The following is a 22,253-nucleotide window of genomic DNA, read 5'->3' as shown; positions in this document are numbered from 1 at the left end:
TAAATTCTGAAAAGGGATCTACAGGTTTCAACAGATTTGTGGCTCACACACACACACACACACACACACTTTAAGAGTCCCTGTTTTACCTGGAAGGAGCACTGCTTTCATTTTGGCCTCTAATAATGTAATGAAAGGCTTTGTCTCCCCAAAAAGAAATTTCAGACATCAGAAGAAGAGGGGAGAGGGAAGGAAAAGCAGATTCCTTACCAATAGGCTACTAACCTTTCCTCCCTGTTCAGTGTTACAAGGTCCTGCACTTTAAAGTCATCAAGATGTGGGTTACAGGATATAGGTTCTAATTCTGGTATGCATTTCAGAAGAAAAGGTTAAGTTAAAAAAAGACTTGTAATCTAGGTCTAGTTTGACAGCTGGAAAGGGAGGTTGTCAGGCAGGCTAGGACTGACTGATCCTAGATAATGAGAGAAGGAAACCACAGTTTTAGAGACAGTCATTTCCTTTGTCTGGACCAAGCCCACAATCCTTTCATTTCTGAGTTTGGGAGTTTTCACTAAGAAATCGTCCTCATTGAAAAAAGATTGAACTTTCTCAGAAAACCCCTTGGGGAAAAAGAACTTAAAGGGAAAATGAAGCCTGCCCATCAGAGGGGCATTATGATGCAAGGGAAAGTCTTCTGGGCTCGAATCAGAAGACTACAATTATAGCCTTTCTTTGACCATTGACTCTCAGTAAATTTGGGCAACTAGCTTTCACTTGCCAAGCCTCAGTTTTTTCTGAAAATTGAGAGAATGTTACACCTGTAGTTTCTGAATTTTCTGAAGTTATGATTCTGTTTACTTTAAAAAGAAAATATAACATAGCGGACCAAAGACTGGTCTCTGCAAAGGGAAGGCAATAAAACCTACAGTATTTAGTCCATAAAAGGCATTATAAAATTTAATATGCTAAATAAATGCTGGTTATTATTGTTATTTAAACAACTTGGAGAAAATTATCATTGTGATATTGTGGTGCTTGAGGACTGCATATGACTCTGCATAAGCCATAAAACACTTCCAGCATCATAGTAGTCCCACAATAGAGTATGGAATCCAAATGAGCTTATGTACTACCTTCTTTAAGCCTGCATAAAGGCATCTTGCCACTGCGTTCATTATTCTGCAAGAGGAGATAACATCTGAGTTGTCCACCATGTAGAACCAACTCAGTAGGCACCTTGATTCCACTCTGATGCAAACTTGAACTAGCATCCCAAAATGCCACAAGAATCCTCAGAAGAGATCAGAGATGCTCAACCTACAAATGCTTAAATAGGTCCTAGAAAGGACAGATTTCAGACCCTGGGCACCAAATCAGGTCCTCAAGTCTGTCCACACAATCCAAAGAAGAGGGCAAACTCAGTTTCTGGCCCCCATGCTTTGAATAAACCAAACTTTCATCCCACTCCAACCCTCTTGGAAGTTGCAGGAAAAGAGATATTGTCCAGATCTAATATTTTTAAAAATGCATCCATCTAAGTTATTAATAAAAGAGGCTGTTCTTCCTCTCATGGTAGGACAAGGCAGAAAGTTTTCTCCCAGAAGCACATCCTTGTATTTCCCAGATGGATGGATATCTCTGTGCTAGATGATCTGGATATGTGTAAAGCCAAGCCCTATTTTACACACTAATAATGGGAATTCCAGAATCAGAAAATCCCCTCTGTCAATTCAGGCTAGCACCCTCTCTGCAACTTAAAAGTCTTGGAGTACTGCCCAGATCTGTGAAAGGTTAGGCAATCTGCCTAGGAATCAAATAACCAATATATGTCAAAGGCAAGATTTGAACCTCAGTTCAGTAAACAACATGTTTATCCAGAAAAATATAAATTTTGTTCCCAATAAAAATTTAATAGCTCACCTAAAATACTTCATACAATTTCCTTTACACAAGCCAGTATTTGAAATGATTATTTCCATTCCCCACCATATGCTTTTTATGCATATGACTTACTATTTGGAGTCCTTTATGAGCAATTTATGAAAAGACTGATTGTCATCCTCTAAATTCCTCAAAGGTTAATTAAGGTATATGCTTATCACAGTATCTGGTACATTGTAGGCAATTAATAAGAGCTTATTGACTAACTGGTGGCTATGTCAACACTTATTGACTGACAGGAAATGCTATGGTTAATGAACTAGAGCAGGCCTGTTGCCTTATAATTCAATTCAATTAAACATTTATTGAATACTTGATCTGGCTAAGACAGGTGTCAAAACTGCCTCTTATAATACTCCCAAGAGCAGTCAAATTAAAATGTAATTAATAAATATTTAACAAAATAAATAAAAATACATTAGAACATGGATAATGTTGATGTTGATCTGTGATTTTCTAAGTCAATATAAGGTCCTCAGGAATCTTTATGTAAGGATTAACAGCCCTTATTTCTACATGAGTTTGACAAAATTGGTATAAGGTGCAATAGATTTGAGTAAAAAAAAAATCTTCATCCCACTTGCTCTCCTTTGGATGCTGCAAGAAAAGAGAGATTGTCCCAATCTGGTAGATACGAGCAGACTCTGACCTCTAGTAGTTTACTTTCAACTGGAATGGGGGATGAGAAAATACATGTACACAAGTAAATAAAATATCTAGTATTCTAAAAGTCTTAGAGTGGTTGGTTTAAAGTTGTCATGGGATTGCTATAGATGTAATCCTTGGAACCACCGTATTAGTCTAATGTCTGATAAAGTCATTTTAAAAGGCCTGAGGTTCATAGTAATTCTACTATGTGCACAGTGTGTATGCTATATATAGTATGGTAATTATATACATAGTATAGCATATATACAAGTTAACCAGTATATATAGCATAGTAATACACTTTGGAAGTTTAGTTATGAAGTGTAGGAATGGTTTATTATGATGCCCCCGCCCATTAGAGAGCTTTGGGATCCTGTGCCAAGAGGTTATTCTCTCCTATATGGTTTCCAGAGCTCCATCCTCATAGCGCCAACAAACCTACACTACAACCTACAAGGACAGGATCACCCACAGGTTTTATCAGTAAAAATGTTAGAGTAATCAGATACAGTCTTTAATAGAATGAAAGGACATTATTGGGGGAGGGAAGAGGGTAAGGACCTCTAATTGCCTTTTTCTGTCATTTCTTTCCTCATTCCTCACCTGACTGCACTACTTTGGAACTTCTCCATTAGATCCCAGGGATCTCATTTTGGGAATAACTTCATTTTCCTGTAAGATCTTGGCAACCTCAGTACCCCATCTCATTACCACACTCTGCCTTTCTGACCAAGGATAGTCCCATCAATTCAAAAAACCTCCATTGAAGGAGGAAGCTTCTTCAGGCAGCTGATTTCTCACTTGGACACTCTTGGTTGTTGCCCTTCATTCTTGAAGAGGACCAAAATGAAACACTGTGTTAGAATCAAGTTATAGTGATCCAACTGATCAGTCCAATACGAGCCTGGAATGCTCCACCACAGGTTGGACACAAATAGTCAATGTGAATATTTGGGGTGGATTCTCTAAATCTGCACATCTCATGTTTATTTTGAGCTTCAGTTCTGCTTTGCTCATAGAGAATACCATCTTCTCTGATAAGGTTATGCCATGTTGGGCAATGTCATGAAATCAATTCCAAAGTTCTTCAAAGTGTCCTTGCATCTCTTCTTCTGACTGCCATGTGAGTGCTTGCCCTCTTTAAGTTCTCCATAAAGTAGTCTTTTGAAAAGCATATATTTGGCATTTGTACAATGTGTCCCACCCATTGGAGGTGCTTTCTCCGAAGTAGGGTTTGAATACTTGGTAGTTTAATTCAAGTAATGACTTCAGTTAGTACAAAACAATTTCAATAGATAGGATGGAAAATGCCACTCACATCCAGAGAGAGAACTATGGAGAATGAATGTAGATCAAAGCATAAAATTTTCACCTTTGTTTGCTTGTTCATTTTTTCTTTTTCATGATTTTTCCCTTTTGATCTGATTTTTCTTGTAGAATATAATGAATATGTAAATATCTTTCAAAAAGATTGCACATGTTTAACCAATATCAGATTGAGTGTTGTCTTGAGGAGGGGGAAGGTAAGGGAGGAAGGGAGAAAAATTTGGAACAAAGTCTTACAAAAATGAATGTCGAAAACTATCTTTACATGTATTTTGAAAAATAAAATGCTATTGAGAGAAAAAGAGAGGGAGAAAGCACCTCAGTGTCTGGTATCTTATCCTGCCAGGTAAATGTCAGAATCTCCCTAATACAATTCAAATGGAAGTGATTCAGTTTCCTCATGTGGTGCTGGTAGACTATCCAAGTTTCACAGGCATACAGCAATGCAGTCACTCATAGATTCAGATTGCAATCTCTTTGAGGATAGAGATTGATTCTCTTTTTTTCCTTATTAATATCCCCAGCACTTGGCACAGTGTGCCTAATGAATATTTATCCACAGTTGTCTATTGTCATTGCTCTAGCCACTAGAGAAACATTCAAGACAAACACCCCTCACAGGCAATAGTTTAATGCCCCCTCTCACTCGTCTCTTTAGACTTCATTCCTCATGATTGCATTTGTAAGTTTGGGGCAGGTCTCTACTGTCAGTCCCTGTAACCATCTATTCTACCATTTCATGCTCCATGGACCAAGGAAAACTGAACCACCTCCATCTCTTTACTCTCTCACTTTGGAGAAATTCTCCAAAACTCCCACTATAGAGTGAGGGGGTGAGGTTACCCTCTAGTTTTTAGCTTCTTCTTTCCCAAGCTAGAAAGAAACACAACTCCTAGGATCTTTAGAGACTTCAGTCCCCTTGCAGAAGGCCAGCTAAAGCCTTATTGTTATGTACCACACAAAATAATTTCAAGAGGAAAAAGGCATTACAATTGGGGGGACCAGGAATAGCCTTGTAGAAAGGGTTTTGTTTTACTTTTTCTTCCCACTGGGGAGGTGGAAGAAAAAAGGAGAGAAAATAGATTTTATGTTTAGTAAAAAAAAATTTAATTTTATAGAAGGTGGGACCTAAGTTATTCTTCAAAAGAAGCTATGATATATTTGATTTAGTATGAAAATAGATCTTTCGTGATTTCACATGTACGATTGGTACCACATTGTTTGCCTTTTCAATGGGTATTAGGCAGGGTAGAGAAAGGGAGATAATTAGGAGCTCAAAATTTCAAAAATAAATGTTAAAATGCAAATGTATGTATGTGTATATATGCGAAGTTTGACAGTATATATATACATATATATAAGTATATATATATAAAAGTATATATATATATATATATGTATATATATTACAGACATGGGAGGTCAGTCTGGTTAAGTTAAGTCATGTGGAGTGCTGGAGGTTAATTATGGCAAAGGTGGTGCAGGAAGCTAGTGAGTGGAGAGGGGAATTCTAATATTCCCAGGCTGCTTTCTGATGTAACAAATGAAACCCACAAATTCCATTTGTAATTCCTGTTTTTGAGTTCTCTGAACCTAAAACTCAGGCTGACTTCACTCTGACTAGATCCCTTTCAGATGTCATTATACAGTTTTTGCTTTCCACCCTGTTTGTTCTCAGGTATCCTCTGACTCTTTGTAGCTTGTCAGCTGGTCTTCTGAGTTCCTGATATTATTGTTCCAGACTCTTCAAGCATCTTCTGTTCTGGGGCTTTTCTTCCCTTTTCCCTTCCTTCTTCCTTCTTCCTCTTTCCTCATTCCCCCAGCAAAGAGAATCCAGGTTTCAGTTCAACATATTTCTTTGCTTTAAAAGTTAGAGAAGTTTGCATTTCAGTTTTTCCATCTGGGGCTCTTCAGCCCACCCTCAGGGCAATAAAATCAACTTTCATGTCAGAGTCTAAGGTATATCTGGACTTTCTTCTCATCACAGATTCTGCCTCTACCAAAAATGCATACCAGAAATAGCCAGAGGATACGACATGACCAGGGAAGGAAAGCTCTATCATACTGCTCCACAGGGGAGGAGGAGGGGAGGGGGGGGTGTTTCTACTGGACCTCAAACAAGAAACAAAGAGACATAATTATGTCAAGAATATTTTTCGATTCCAATTGATCAATGACGGACAGAATCAGCTACACCCAGAGAAGGAACACTGGGAAATGAGTGTAAACTGTGAGCATTTTTGTTTTTCTCCCCAGATTATTTTTACCTTCCGAATCCAATTCTTCCTTTGCAACAACAACAACAACAACAAAAAATTGGTTCTGCACATATATATTGTACCTAGGATAAACTATAAGATATTTAATATGTATGGGAATATCTGCCATCTAGGGGAGGGGATGGAGGGAAGGAGGGGAAAAATTCGCAACAGAAAGGAGTACAAGGGATAATGTTGTAAAAAAATTACCTATGCATATGTACTGTCAAAAAAAAGTTATAATTATAAAATTAATTTTAAAAATAAAATAAAATAAAAATAAACAAGAAAAAAAGAATATTTTTGAGAAACCAGACAATGTAATCATATAACAATAAAATATAATAATTATAAAAATAATGAGAATTTATGTAGCACTTAAAAATTTATGAAATGTTATATATGCTGTCTCATTTGATCTGCATAACAACTTTGCAAGGTAAGTACTATTACTATATCCATTTTCCATAGGAGAAAACTGAGTTTAGGAGAGTAGTGACTTAGAGTCACACACAGCTGGTAAGTTTCTGCAGCAGGATTTTATCCCACATCATCCTGACAGTCTTCTGCTCTAATCTCTAGAATACCTAGCTATCTGTCTTTTCTGACCTCAGGATGGTACTTTGTTCTGACCTTAAATTAACTTAATTATTAATTTGTATTATATGTGTATATATAATTAATAAAATTAATTAATTAAAAAACAACCAAATTTTCCTAAAAGGAAGGGAGCACAGATTTATCAAAAACCCATAGTGTACTTGGATACACGCTGGGCTAAGCATTTTACAAATATTAATCTCATTTAATCCTCACAATAACCCTGTGAGGCAGGTTTTATTTTGAATTCTATTTTATAGTTAAGAAAGCTGAGACAGACAAGGATTAAGTAATTTGTACAAAGTCACACAGCTAATAAACATCTGAGGCTGAATTTGAATTTGTTCCTGACTCCAGATCCAACTCTTATCTGATGTGCCATTTAGCATTAATTTAACAATCCACTGGTAGCCTCCCTTCTTTTCCTCTTAAATACCATAATCAGAACTTTCTCCTCTATTTCCGTGGCCTGACAAAATGGCAGCTTGTATACTCACAAAGCATTTCTGCTGGTCTCCACAAGTCATTTCTCTAATTACAGTTCAGATGCTATATGGTGTAATGTTGCCAGAACCAAAGATTAATATTTACTAAATTGATGCCCTAGTATCAGAACCAGTAGGGACACATTCCGTTATCATATTTTTATTTCTTCTGTATTCAAGATTTGCTCTTCTGGCTGGATTCACAGCTCAGCAAAGGGTCTTCATTCTAAGCGAGGCTCAGAGATTCAGAGCTGGAAGGGGCCAGAAAGACCAGGATTAAGCCCTTCATTTTGCAAATGGAATCTTGATGGGACTTTGAGCAACATGACAATATGCCAATATGCCCATCAACCATACCAAAAGTAAGCCTTTGTTTGGAACTTTAAAGGACTCTCCTCTGGAAGATGTGGATATGTTGAGAGGCAGTGTGATATAACTGATGGAACTCTGGACTTGAGAGCAAAAAGACAGTGGTTCAAATTCTACTTAAAGACACTTATTATCTGGTTGTTTGGCTATTTTCAAGTCCCAGCTAAAATTCTGTCTTCTATAAGAAGCCTTTCCCAAATCCCCTTCAATGTCAGAATTTTCCCCTTGCTAATTTCCTCCAAATTATCATATCTGTAACTTATTTATACATAGTTGTCAAGTTCTCGCTTCAATTTGGTTATGAATTCTCTGAGAACAGGGATTATCTTTTGTTTTCTTTTTATCCCCAACACTTAGCAGAGTCCCTGACACATTATAGGCACTCCGACTAACAACTTCCCTGAGCCTAAGTTTTTTCATTTGTAAAATGAGAGAACTGGATCCTGTGACCTTTAAGGTCTCTTCTAGCTATAAATCTGTGCTTCTGGTCCATTAATGCCTCATGTAGAGAATTGAGATTAGTACTTTTTAATCCATTCACACCTCATTAAGAGAAGTGTGGGAGAATCCCCCAATATTATCAGTCACCAGTACCAGAGATGAGAACCCAGTACACAGTCCTTGAAGTGAAGGAACAACAAGGTTGTGAGACAGATATAGAAAAGCAGAATACTAGATTTTGCCCTCCTCCTCTGAACTATTTGAATTTTGTGGGTCCAATGAGAAAAAAGGTATCTTTCCTGCAGCCCCAAATCTATTTCCTTTGTGGGGAGAATTAGAGATTATTCACACTAGACAAAGCGGGTTTCTTGATTCTTATTGGCTCTCTTGAGTCAAGGGATTTTAAACTCATAGATTTAGAACTAGAAAGGACTCTAGAGACCTTAGATGAAGAAACTAAAGCCCAAGATGTTTAGATTATTTTTCAATGGTCTTCCTAAACTAAATCCAATATTCCATTTATCCTATTATAAGAAGTCCTTAAAGTTTTCCACAATCATTGGGATACTGGAAATTTTTTATATTGTTTAACATATTCTTCATTGTAAAATAGAGGCTGTTAAGATCTGATAAATGTTCTTATCTAGAATGCTTACCTAGGAACTGAGGATCTGATAAATGTTCTTATCTAGAATGCTATACCCTAGGAACTGAGAGATTATGAAACTGAAACACAGAAAGATCATTACTTGTCAAAAAGTCATATAAATACTCAAAAGCAAAGCAACGTTTTGAACTTTGAACTTGGAGTCCTTTGACTCCAAATTCAAGGGTTTTTCCATTTCACTATTTGCTTTCTTTTCCTTAAACTTTCCAATTTTAGCCAATTTTGATAATGGATTTGACACAGAAACATATAATAAAAAGAAAACATCCATACCCCTATTTCATTGTTGTTTCATTGGTTCAGTTGAACCGGTTGTTTCATTGGGTGCAGAGCCAATGGTTCATTTTAGATCAATAAGAAGCTAACTTTTCTGACATGTCATCAAGTTCAATCTTTCTCTCTCTCTCTCTGACTCTTTCTCTCTGTCTCTGTCTTTCTCTGTCTCTGTCTCTGTCTCTCTCTGTCTCTGTCTTTGTCTCTGTATGTCTATCTGTCTCTTGTGGCATTCTGAATGCATACAATATGTATAAGTCTCACAAACAATATGCTGGATGGGTTTACTGTGCATATTTACCCATTATTTCAACTTTTTTCTTTATAGGAACCTTTATACTGCTTTGTTCAATCACAGAATTTCATGGAACACAGTTTGAGAAATATGAAATGAACTCTATTGAATATGCATCCCTATTAAGTTTAATCTTCTTAGATTATTAAATCTCAGGGTTCTCACCTTTTGAGATCCTTTTGGGACCATGGTTCTGGAATTTAATGTATTTGCTGTCCTTCACAACTTTGTGATATCCATAAGTTGGATAAGCATACCATCTCTGTCTTAATGTAAAACTTTCAATACATGTTAAAAACACAATGCCAGGAACAGATTGTGCTACTAAAACTTTCCTCCAGTTTGACACTGATTTCTTAATATTGTCTACCAGGATCTCCTTGGAAATGCATGGATTTAAAACTTTAAGGAATTGATAGGAAACCTTGATTCTACACAATTATATTGCAACTATCTAAGATAATGTGGTTATGACAGAGGGGCGGGTGGATTCTGAGAGGAGTCCAGAGAAGGGAGAGTAAAGGAGCAAGAATCTTTCATAGCAAGAATGTCATATGGCAAAATCTCAGGCCTACAAGTTAAAAATTCTAGGTTCTGAACCAGCATCTCTACCAACTACCTACAAATCTGGGCCTCTAGAGAAAATTATGAAACTGCTGCCCCAATTAACTATACATTTATGCTTTCCATCCTCAAATGATAAGGCAATGCAATGGTCAGGGCTCAGGTTTTAGAATCAGGAAGGCCTGAATTCAAATTTCATAACACTTACTAGCTGTGCAACTCTGGGCAAATCACTTATTCTCTGTTTCAGCTTCATCATCTGTAAAATGAAGATCATGATTTCACTTATTTTTCAGTGTTGTTAATCCCTGACAGTCCAATGACACATACTAAATGATTAATAAATGTTTTCTTACTTTCTTTAAAATGGACACTCATTTCAAATAGTCCTTTTATTAATCTTTGATTGATTCTCTATTATACTATCCACAGATGTTACAAATCTCTCTCCTCAAGCCCCAGATTGATCCTATAGTCCTCTTTCTCTCATGAGCTGTCCTTGCCTTCTACTTGACACTGAGAAAATTCAGACTATCTATCAAGACATCTTGTTGTCTACACTAGACTTCAATTTATCCCCTCCTCCTTTTCTCTCATCTCAGAAGATGAAATGCCCTTTTTCCTTGTCAATAAAGTGAACTTCTCCACTTGTGTTTTCAATCAGTCTTCCTTCCTTCTGTCTCTTCTAAGAATTTGCTTCTCTCTATCTGTCTCTGTCTCTGTCTCTGTCTCCCTTCCTCCTTCTCTTCTTCCATCCTTCTCTCCCTCTCTTCTTCCATCCTTCCCTTTCTTTTTTTCTCTCCTCTCCCTTCCTTTCTCCTTCTCTTCCTCCCTTCTCCCCTATCTCTTTTCTCTAATCTAGCTTTTCCTGGTGCCTAGAAATGTGCTTATTTCCAGAATCTTTAAAAAAAGACAAAAGCTTCTCTTGACCTCGTCATTCCCTCAAGTTCTTATTTTATATCTATCTTCCCCTTCACTACTAAATTTTTAGAATGAATAGTCTATACTGCTTTCTTCCACTCCTTCATCATCCATTTATTACTTAACTCTTTGTAATCTGGGTTCCAACACAACCATTAGACTGAAACTGTTCTCCAAGGTCACTAGCAACTTCTCAATAACTTTTAAGTTATAAAATTTAAATACTATATATGTCTTATAAGTTAATAATAGCTTTTTCTAAGTCCTCAACCTTCTCAAACTTTCTGCAATAGTTGACGTTGATAACAACTTCCCATTCCTTCATGGCTTCTCTTTGGTTGTCTTCCATGACACTGTTCCTTCTGCCAATTCCCAAAGTGTCCTGATGCACTCTCTGCCAATTCCCAAAGTGTAGCATTCTACTATGCCTCAGTCCTTGGCTCTCTCCCTCTGTCCTGTGGAGATTTCTCCAATTCCTATTGGTTTAATTCTCACATCTATGCAGGTGACTCTTAAATGTAACAATGGAGTCTCAGTCTTTACTTCCTGGGATTACCAAAAGTATTGAGTGCTTGTACTAGAAACTGAGGAAACAAAAACTAAAACAATGTCTACCCTCAGGGAGCTTACATGTATAATACGCATGCACATAAATTAATGCAAAATAAATATTTAAGGGAAGAAGTCCTAGGAAGTGGAAGGATCCGGAAAGCCTTCCTGGAAAACATGGCACTTGGGAATTTTAAAAAGTAGAAGAAAGCAATGAAAGCATTCCAGTCCTGGAAGACAGTTTCTGCAAAAGCATGGACACAGGAGATGTTATGTCCAAGAAACAATGAGTAGAACAGTTTATCTGGACTATGAGATATATGAAAGGGAATAATAAATAATAGTTATTCCAGAAAGATGGTATATAGCCAAAAGGCAAAGGGCTTTAAATACCTAATGGAGGGGTTTGTATTTGGTCATAGAAATAAAAGAAGCTCCTGGGCCAGGAAGAAACACTGAGTTTTAGGAAGGTAATACAGAGAAACCTCAAATTTGAACCCAAATCCTCTGACTTCAAATCCAGCACTTGTAGACTTCTATATAAGTTTGAATGAAATGGGAAACTGAGGACTTCTCAGAATAATAACTGAGAAGTTCAAGACTCAGCACCAAGGCTCTGTTAATCATTAAGACTCTAGAAAGAAGAGCAAAAGACTTGCTTTTCTAGCAAAAAAAAAAAAAAAAAATGAGATTACCTCTTGGACCTTTACTTAACTGCTTAGAGAAAAACATGACTAATTATTTAATGGCTTGGAGATATTCAAGAAGTCTCCAAACTAGCTATCTCTATTTGTTGATTGAGGAAGCCTGAGGTAAACTAAGTCTCCTTGGTTATTCTAGAAACCTTCTAACTCCTCTGGTTTAATGGATCACTTACCTCTAAATAAATCTCCTAATCATGAGGGATTATGTGGTTTCTCATAAAATTATTAACAAAAGTAGATTGAACCTACAACCTAAATTTAGTTTATGAAGGTCTGATGGGTTTGGGAAAATGAAATTCTTTGTACAAACCTTATAATAGAATGCTTATACTAGCTCAAGTAAGCAGTTGTAAACCTTGTAAAACTGACCAGCATAAATTTAGGCAAACACACCTGCAAGCATTTGTAAACCTTCTAAAACAGACCACCATAAACTTAGGTAAACACGTCTGTAATAAGTCAACTATATCGGCCTGACTAGAATTTAGCAAAGCCGTGCTACTTCCACTTGAGCAACCATTGAGAAAGGTAGTGAAGCCAGGTGGCGCAGTGGACAGAGCACCAGCCCTGAATTCAGGAGGACCCGAATTCAAATCTACAGCTCAAAGCTTGATTTCTTTTATTGATTGTCAAGACCTAAGAAAGTATTAGTAATGCAGTTTAAGCTTTAGAAAAAATTTTGTATTCTGATGACTTGGTAATTCCACCTCTCTATTGCTCTATAACTGTGGCTTTAGTTCAGCAGGAGAGCAGCATGGCAGAGAGTCATCCCTAACTTGTAACATGAAGGTATCATTGTGATGAGGTTTAGATTTGGGGGTTTTGTCAGGGAACCAAATGATGAGGTCTAGATTTAGGGAGTTAAATGATAAGATCTAGTGGCAGGTTCAGAGCTCAGGGTACCAAATGGAGAGGATAGTCTCCCCTGTACCCCTTGGGATTCGGTTCAAGGGTAGGGAGTTTTGGGGAACCCCCTTCTGGAGGCACAGAGATTCTCTGTAAAGGAATTTATAAACCCGAAAAAGCTAGACCGATAAAAGAGGTTTATTATTGGCATTAGGAAGCCAGCCTTTACTATGCATGAATAGAAGGGTTGAATTCCTTAAAGGCAAAGTCTGACAGAGAAGTAAAAGTTTCTAGTATAGAGATCCTGACAGATGGTCATAAGTCTTGTTAGGGAAATAGGTGAGGATAAAGATAGGGTAGCATTGGAAGAGAGTATTAATCCAGTGGGCAGAGTCTTGCTATGCCAGGAAGAGAGATTCCTTGGCATCTTAGGTCCTCTGCAAGGATTGAGCCCCAAGTTGGCTCTTTTTATAATAGAAGTCTTTGGCTACAGGCTAGATTTCAGCTTGAGCTGTAATATGAATAGAATTGAATGAGTTTAATTCAATAGGGTTGGAATTTTTTTAGCTCAGGATTGAACCAACCCTACCTAGATAAAACACTTTATCTGATTCCCTGGGGCGGTCTCTCACTGAGGAGATTTTTCTCCTTCAAGGAGCTTTAGAGAGTTTTAGGGTCCCTTCTTCATTCCCCCCTCAAGCAGTAACCTCCAAATTCATTTGGGATAAAGGGGCAAAGGTCTCTTCTTCAATTGTATATCTAAAAGGGGAGCAGACTAGATATTATACTGGCCTCCAAAATCCAGTCTCTCCTCTCTCTCATTGATCTGTAACACATAACCCAAAAGCCATTTGCATAAGACTCTCCTTCCTTATAGAGATTAATTATTCAATGCTCCATACCAAAGTAAGGGGTAGAGAACAGAGAGAAGAGACTTCCAGATTTTCTGGCTTCCAATTCTAAGAAGACATAGGGTTCCAACCTTTCTTTATGTCCCTAAAGGGAGAGAAAGACTCTGAGAAAAAGTCAACATGCACAGGAGCTTGGAATCTCTATCATGTCCCTATCCCAGACTTGATAGGCTAGAGAATTTGGGAGATTCCTTATGGGGTAAAATCTAAAGTTTCCTTGTTTCAGTTATTTTGCTCCCAACAGGAAAACCTAGTTATTTTGTATTGATTGGTATATATCTCTTTTATAGACAATCTCTGATTTGTTTGCTTTAATTCTGTTTTGTTGGAGTTCTGTTATCTAGTTGGATAAATGGTTTATTCACTATTTGCTATGTGTGTTCATTGTGAAAATGGTATTTAGTGGGAAGGGAGTCCAGTCATTAGTATACAGTATGGGACATTCCTTTGTCATTAAAGGATAAAGATGAACACATCATAAAGCTAAAAATTACTTCCCCTAGACTAATAATATTTAAAGGAGCAAATAGATATAACTTTTGTCCAGTATCTCCTCTCTCTGAAGAGAGCAATGTGGTCAGCTTCTGGCACTATTTTCCTGTTTGCCCTCTAGACAGGAATTAAAAACTCCCTTGAAGAAAGTTTGGGGAAAAAGACTCTAGAGATATCAATTCTTGCCTTCTTGTGAGCCATATCTTGACAGATACATGAGAACACATAACCACATGGGCAAAACAAAACAGTGTAACTCTAGATCATTCCTTACATATCATTCACAGAGCTGCCAAAATAATCTTTCTAATGCACAAATAGCATCATTTTATCACCACTCAAAACTCTCTAAAAACTTCTAATAAAATAAAAACTCCTTATCCCAGAATTTAAGAGCTTCCATAATCTGACTCCATTCTATCTTTCTAGCCTTTTTTTTTTTAAATTGTTCTACTTTACGTTGATTCTACCAAAGTAGACTAATGAGCTCATCCTACATCTTACCATCTGCATGATTTTGTACAATCAATCTTCATTAATTGGAACATATTTTTTTTATGGTGAAGGTGAAATTCTTAATTTCCTTCAAGGCTCAGCTAAGGCAGCACCTTTCAATTCCTGATCCATCCACCCAAACCACCCAAGTAAAAGTATCATTTCCTCTCAAGTTTCTTTAAGAGTATTTTGTCTGGATTTCTCTTTTGTTCTTACATATTCTATGTTGTATATTGCTTTTCTTATGTAAATGTTATATTCCTCAGTAAATTATGAGCTCCTTGAGATTAAATATTATATATACATATATATATATATATATATATATATATATATATATATATATATATTTGTTCATTTCTATGTCCTACCTTAGAAAACAAAGAGCCCTTATAGAGAAACTAAAGCCTCCAAAAGTTTCTGACTTCCAGCTTGCTACACTAGGAACTTTGGGGAATTTTCCTATGAATAGGATTAGGGACTTCTGAGATATTTTGCTCTGAAGTAGAAAACTAATTAACTGTGAATTGTCTGATTTATTCTAATCTGTATGACTTCTCTTATTTTTATTTGCTGTCAGCTTGAACAAATCGGTTTATTCACTATTTGTGATGATTTATGTAACTAATATTTAACAAGAACAACAAACATAGTAACAATAATAGATAACATTAGTACTACGTACCATGCACTGTACTAAAGCACTTTACAATTGTTAGCATATTTGAGTCACATAACAACCCATAAAGGTAGTTGCTATTATTATCCCCATTTTACAGATGAAAAAACTGAGGCAAACAGATTAAGTTACTTGCCCAGGGTCATCCAGGGTTTCCCCACAGAGTCTAACTTTGAGCATTTACAGGCAGAGCATGTGTTTTTGCTATTAATGTCATCAGTATTTTCCAGGAAACTGGCAGGTTCCATGGAAATCTGTTTTTTACTGCAATGATCTCAAAACAGCAGCTGTTCCTAAAAAGGCTGTGGGTATTTAGAATTATGAGCAGATGTCTAGATTTAACCATACTTTTGTTATTTGGAAACCACCTTTCAATTTTAAATTGAATTGCATTGAATTGAATTGAATGTTAGAGGTGGAAGTTACCTTACAACACAAAACACAGTATCAGCATTGGAAAAGATATTAGATCATAGTTTGTAAAATGACTGGGTTGACAGGACTAAAACATATTTTTAAAATATAACATAGGGGCAGCTAGATGGCGCAGTGCATAGAGCACCAACCCTGAAGTCAGGAGGACCTGAGTTCAAATCTGGTCTCAGACACTTAACACTTCCTAGCTGTGTGACCCTGGGCAAGTCACTTAACCCTAATTGTCTTAGCAAAAAAAAAAAAAAAATTATATATATATATATATATATATATATATATATATATATATATATCTATCTTCCTCTTCTCTCTCCCACCAGAATCTTGGACTTTATCCCTAAAACCACCCTGAACTCTGATCATTGAGCTTCCACCTTATTTTTGCCCAAATTAAGGACCACTTCGTGGACATGCTTCCACGTGCCCCTTTTCTGGCTATCTTTTACATTACCTTCCCTAATTAGAATGTAATCATCTTAAGGCTGTCTTATTCAGCATATGCTCTGGAGCTACTCTGCCAACTCCTAACTCAGCCTTGAAGTTTGGGTCCCCAGAACTCATCTAATATCTCCTTCAAGGCTTTAGGCTTAACTGTGAGAGATTGGAGTATATTTTCCTAATGTTATAGTACATGAGCTTCATAAGTATGATTCCTCCCATAATTATAAATTGATATTAATTAGCAAGTCGGACAATTTTATTGTTGTTGATCAGTGGTTATCAGTCTATTATTTTGATTTTCTTGGCAAAGATACTGCAGTGGGTTTGTCATTTCCTTTTCTAGCTCATTTTGTAGATGAAAAAACTGGAGCAAACAGGATAGAGTGACTTGGCCAGGATCACACAGCTAATAAGGGTCTGAATTGAATTTGAATTCAATAAGATGATTCCATGTTGGGTGCTCTATTCACTATGCTCCCTAGCTGCCCACTCCTCTTTCCCGGACTTAACTTTTAGAAAGGGTATTTTATGAAGGTAGCATAGTAGGAATAGTTAGCATAAAACATTCCCCCAAAAGCCTTTGACACACTTTCCCAAAAGCATATATTCCCAAAAGTCCAGGGGAAAATGGGCTCAAGTTTAGAGGGCACATTTGGCAAAGCAGTAACTTACAATTCCTGGAAGTCTTTTTTGCTGGAGTCTTCGAGATGTTTCCCCTTTGGTATTGACTTATTGCTATCATTTATATAAAACCTTAAGATTTGCAATGTACATTATCTCATTCTAGCCTCATAATAACCCTGGAAGATAGGTTGTTGTTTTTGTTGTTGTTGTTGTTGTTTTTACACAAAAGAGGAAATAGAAGCAGACAGAAGTTACATGACTTGCCCAGAGTCACACAGCTATTAAGTACCTGAGTACAAATTTAAGTTCAGGTCTTCCTGATTCTAGGTTCAGCATCTCACCTCTAGGTGTATGTATAACTTTTCTGCTAGGCTCTTTGTGGAGACTCACCTCTGCTTTCTGCATCGTATCATTTGTCCTTGGCTCCAGATGCAGACACTGTCATTAATCATTTCAGGGATGTTGCAAGGACACTGTAGAAAAATCCAAGTCCTTCTCCAAAATTCATGAGGCATGGAGTATAGTCCAAGACTTGGGCCAAAGTCTTCTGTTCCTCTCCCCATTATCCCAAGTGAATCCTTCTCATGGCTTTAGCTGGTGCCAGGGACTGGAATCTCTGCTTGTAGCTACCATTACCCTTCTACATGGTCTTCAGGGGACACGACCAAGATCCTCAACCACCCCAAACAGACTTCCTGCAGTGCCAAGGGAGGTGTCTCCTTCACGTCAGCATCTAGTGAAAAACTGTAGTGTGTTCTCATTTGATAAACGTTTCTTAGTGCTTGTTTTAGGTGGGGTGAGGTGATTTTATGGACTGACTCAACCTACCTTCCATCCTTACATCTATATTACAGAATTTCAATTGGAAGGGACATCAATGGCCATCTAACTCAATCTATCCCTGCAGAAAAATGCCCTCTACAGCACACTTGAAAAAGCAGCTATCTAGTCTTTCTATTAAAAACTCCACCTAGGGAGAAACCCACTACTTCCTGAGGCAGCTCATTATGCTTTGGATTAAGTTCTAAGGTTTTCCTTATAAAACAATAATTTCCCTTTCTGAAAAAATAGGAAGGTAATATGAGAGAAGAGATTAAAACATGCAGGGGATGGGGAAAGGCCTCCTAGAGACTCTGCTTTAGAACAGAATTTGCAAAAAGAGTTAGAAGCATCATAAGATTAAAGATCATCTAGCCTTCTTCATGATCTCCCCATTTTACAGAAGAGAACACAGGAAACTGGTTGGCCCAACGTTCACAGAGCTGAGATTCATGCCCTTCTTTCCTTCTTACCACCTCTTATTTTTTTCCCATTGCCCTAACCAGATTTCCTCTGAGAAGGCACTGGTTTAGCTTGGATTGACTAAATACAACAGTTGCTTTATTTCTCTAGTCCCCTTTTTCCAAGAATGTATGATATATATTCCTAAGAAAGCTATATCTGAAATTAGACAAGCCTTAATGCTGTCACTCACTGGATTTGCAACTTGGGCCAAATCCCTTCTGTTTGAGCCTCATTTTCCTCATCTGTATAATGAGGACATTGGATCTCTAAAACCCTCATATTATGAGATTGTGTTCCAGTGGTCAAAACCACTTAGCAGCTTGGCCACCTTTCAGTCCAGGACACTCATCTTCCCCTGGTCCATGCCTTACCCATTGAATGATCTCTGTTTTATTTCCTATCCCATTTAATAGAGCCTTCAACTCTGTCCTTTCACTGTTCAATCTCTAAACATAGACAACTTCCTGGAGAGTGCTGTTTGCCCTTCTTATTTGAAGATCATTGACATCATGATGTCGAAATCAAGAGTGTCCAACCATGGCTGATCAGCCCAATATGAGCTCAGGCTTTACCACAGGTTGGCCATAAATAATCCATTTGAACATTTGGGAGGCCTCTAGATTTGTGCATCTCATGTTTCTTTTGAGCCACTGCAATTCTGCTTTGCTCGTACAGCATAGAACGTTCATTTCATATGAACATGTTATGCTTGGCGGTCCTGTGCTGGCATTTCCAGAGTCTCACAATTGATACTCAAATTCTTCAGAGAGATCTTGAGATGTCCTTGTATTGCTTCTTCTGATCTCTGTGTGAGTGCTTGCATTGTGTGAGCCCTACATAAAATGGTATTTTAGCCAAATGTGCATACAGCTATGCTCTCTGCAGCAGAGTTTAAATATGCAAACTGGGAAACAAGATTAAATAAATGCAAAAGCTCCCGAAGCTCCCCCCCCCCTCCAGACTGGCCTTTTCTCCCATTATGTAGGAGAGTCTAGACTTGCATTCTAATCATGGAAATCTAACCCAGAAATAAAAGAATACAAGTAATAAACTCTTAATTCAAGGCCATCTTTACCTTTAAAAGAAGTACAAGAGGTGGTGGGAAATAGGAGGGGACAGCACCTGTAACTTTTGAGCTATCTATCACTATTTGTTATTATAAAGTCTCAAGTCACAATTAAAAGGATAGTTTAAGGCTATATTCTCATGGGAGCATTTTCCCTCAGTTAATTCCACACACCCTCTATTTCTAAGGAAAGTAGAGTGGACACCTTAATTCTGTCTTTCCTCCCTCTGAGATGGCAGAGGTTCAGGGTCCAGCCTTCATCATAAAGAAGCTGCAGCTGACATGGACACTTTCCTCAGCCATTCATGCAGTTCACAGAAGAAAAGTTTGATCAGGCAGAGAAGACTGAAGATCTTTTGAGAGCAAAGCTGAATGCACCAACCAATGGACAGAAAAAAATTATGAAGCAAACAGAGGTACTATTGCAGCCAAATCCTAATGTTAGAATAGAAGATTTTGTTTATGAGAAGTTGAACAGAAAAGTCCCAAGAACTCTTGAGGCAATACATGATTGATGCAGGGAATGAGTTTGGCCCAGGAATTGCTTGCATAATGCCCTCAGCAAATGTGGAGAAACACAAAAACAATTGGAAAAGCAAACAGAGAGCGGATTCAAACACTGACAATAAACTTTCTTATCCCTTTAAGAAACTTTATAGGAGATTATAAAACAATTGCTAAAATAAAAAAAAAAAAGAAAAGAAATTACTACAAAATGTAAGACTTGATTTGGATACAGTAAAAGACCAGACTGAAAAAGGCAAAAATTGAAGTCTAGAGCATTATGTGATAGGAATTAAGAAAAACTGAGCAGAACCAGAACATTAATACACAGTGCAATGATCAACTATGATAGACTTTGCTCTTTTAGCAACACAGTGATCCAAGACAATTCCAAAAGACTCATAATAGAAAATGCCATCCACATCCAGATTAAGAACTCTGGAGTCTAAATGCAGATCAAAACACACTATTTTCACTTGTTTTAAATGTTTTTTATTCTTTCTTTCTCATGCTTTTTTCCCTTTGTTCTGATTCTTCTTTCACAAGACTAATATGGAAATATGTTTAACATGATTGTACATGTATAGCTTATATAGGATTGCTTGCTGTCTTCGGAAGGTGGGGCAGGAAGGAGAAAAATTTGGAGCTCAAAGTCTTATGAAACTGAATGTTGAAAACTAGATTAAACTTTGTGGATTAGACTTACACATACCAAAGGACTGGCTGAAAGATATAGTTTGAGAACAGAATAAAAATCTCCTAGTTTAGTAATGGAGTAGTTTATCACATGTCCAAGTAACGCTGGATAAACCACATGTAATTGGGGGGGAAATAATATTAAGTGAAGAATAACTCAGAGTAAATTTGACAGATTCTTTCTGGAAGGGATCGACAGTACACATGCACACTGCTTTCTTTGCTTCCTAAATGACTTGTGGAAAAAAGACGACTTACTAAATTCAATGTTAACAATATATGCTGGTAAAGAAGATCCAACCCACTTCCAGTTGATCAATGATGGACAGAAACAACTACACCCAGAGAAGGAACACTGGGAAGTGAATGTAAATTGTTAGCACTACTGTCTATCTACCCAGGTTACTTACACCTTCGGAATCCAATTCTTAACGTGCAACAAGAAAATTGGATTTACACACATATATTGCATCTAGGTTATACTGTAACACATGTAAAATGTATGGGCTTGCATGTCATCTAGGGGAGGGAGTAGATGGAGGGAGGGGAAAATCTGGAAAAATGAATACAAGGGATAATGTTATTTTTAAAATTACTCATGCATATATACTGTCAAAAAAATTTATAATTATAAAATAAAATAAAAAAAAACAACCCAATATATGCTGGACTACAGAAACAACTTGGAATTTTCATTTGCCTGGATCTCAAACAAGCCTTCCACAACTTCTGTGTAAATGCTCTCCACTTCCTCCTCAGCAGTTAGCACAAGCAAATAACACAGTTGTTTCTCCTGCTCTCAGGGACTTGAAGGAATCCTGCAAATAGCAATGAATGATCACTTCTCACAGATGAGGTGATCATAACAGACAGTATGGTTACCATGGATTCATGCTGGCTGATAGGTGAAAGGGGCAATCAAAAGGTCAAAGTCCCAATTACTTACTTAGAAGGCTTTGGACCTTGAGTTGCTAAGAGGTAGTTTCTAAAACGTCCTTTTCGGTTTCAGAACTTGACCGGGGGCCTTGCTTGGGAAATTTTAATTATTACATAATCCTATCCCAGAGCAGGCGCTCTGGGAGTCCTGCCTGCATGGATACTGACCTTTACTCTGGAGAAGTTGTAGATTACACTTTCACCCACCAGAGCGGTTGGAAGACCCAGCCTGAGGACAGAATAAACATCTCCAGTAGGGTAACATAGTAACCTCGGATAAACCACCTGAAACTGAAGGTAAATAAATGCTCAACAACCGGCTTTTCAGGTTTAATTTGCATTGTGAGCACTGCTCTCCGGTATTTGGTTAAATCTAGCTGAACAACAGTGAATCAAGTTCTGAAAGCATTTGTCACTCCTGGTAGGGGACGGCTCCACACGGAACTCTTTGGCTGGGTGAACTAAAGGAGTTCTATTGTCGGGCTCCTTGTCAACCGTTTGAGGTTTTCTTGGCAGAGACACTGGAAGGGATCACCATTTCCTCCTCCAACTCATTTTGCAAATAGGGAAACTGAGGCACACAGGCTCACACAACTAGTCGGGATCAGAGGAGGGACTTGAATTCAGGTGTTCCTGATTATAGTGCTCTCTCCACTGCCCTATGAACTTAGCTAAGATCTATATTTAACCAAAATTCATGAGACTGCAAGCCTCCCAACATAATCTGTACAAATGGGGATTCGAACTATAGTCTACACCTCCTCACCTCGCCAGCCAGCTCTAAGCAAATTCACGTCCTCCGCAAACCCCTCCCATCCGAAAGCACAGATGCCCCGCCCCTTCCCGAAGTCTTCTCCAATCAT

General features: G+C 37.6%; 1 protein-coding gene and 1 pseudogene across 1 annotated transcript in view; one reads left to right on the top strand and one right to left on the bottom strand.

Moving 5' to 3' along the window:
* AZIN2 (antizyme inhibitor 2) overlaps window positions 1-21,647 on the bottom strand; it is a 74,014-nt gene extending 52,367 nt beyond the window's left edge. Inside the window, exon 1 of the mRNA XM_074305414.1 lies at window positions 21,559-21,647. The gene's annotated coding sequence lies outside the window, so the exon portion shown is untranslated. The remainder of the gene's footprint in view (window positions 1-21,558) is intronic.
* LOC141562527 (endophilin-B1 pseudogene) lies at window positions 18,726-20,025 on the top strand (annotated as a pseudogene).
* Window positions 21,648-22,253: the final 606 nt, after the last annotated feature.

The sequence above is a fragment of the Sminthopsis crassicaudata genome, chromosome 3, assembly GCF_048593235.1.
Source record: "Sminthopsis crassicaudata isolate SCR6 chromosome 3, ASM4859323v1, whole genome shotgun sequence".
In the NCBI taxonomy this organism is placed as follows: Eukaryota; Metazoa; Chordata; class Mammalia; order Dasyuromorphia; family Dasyuridae; genus Sminthopsis; species Sminthopsis crassicaudata.
The sequence above is the reverse complement of the archived record's forward strand: the minus strand, read 5'-3'. Positions and strand labels throughout refer to the sequence as shown.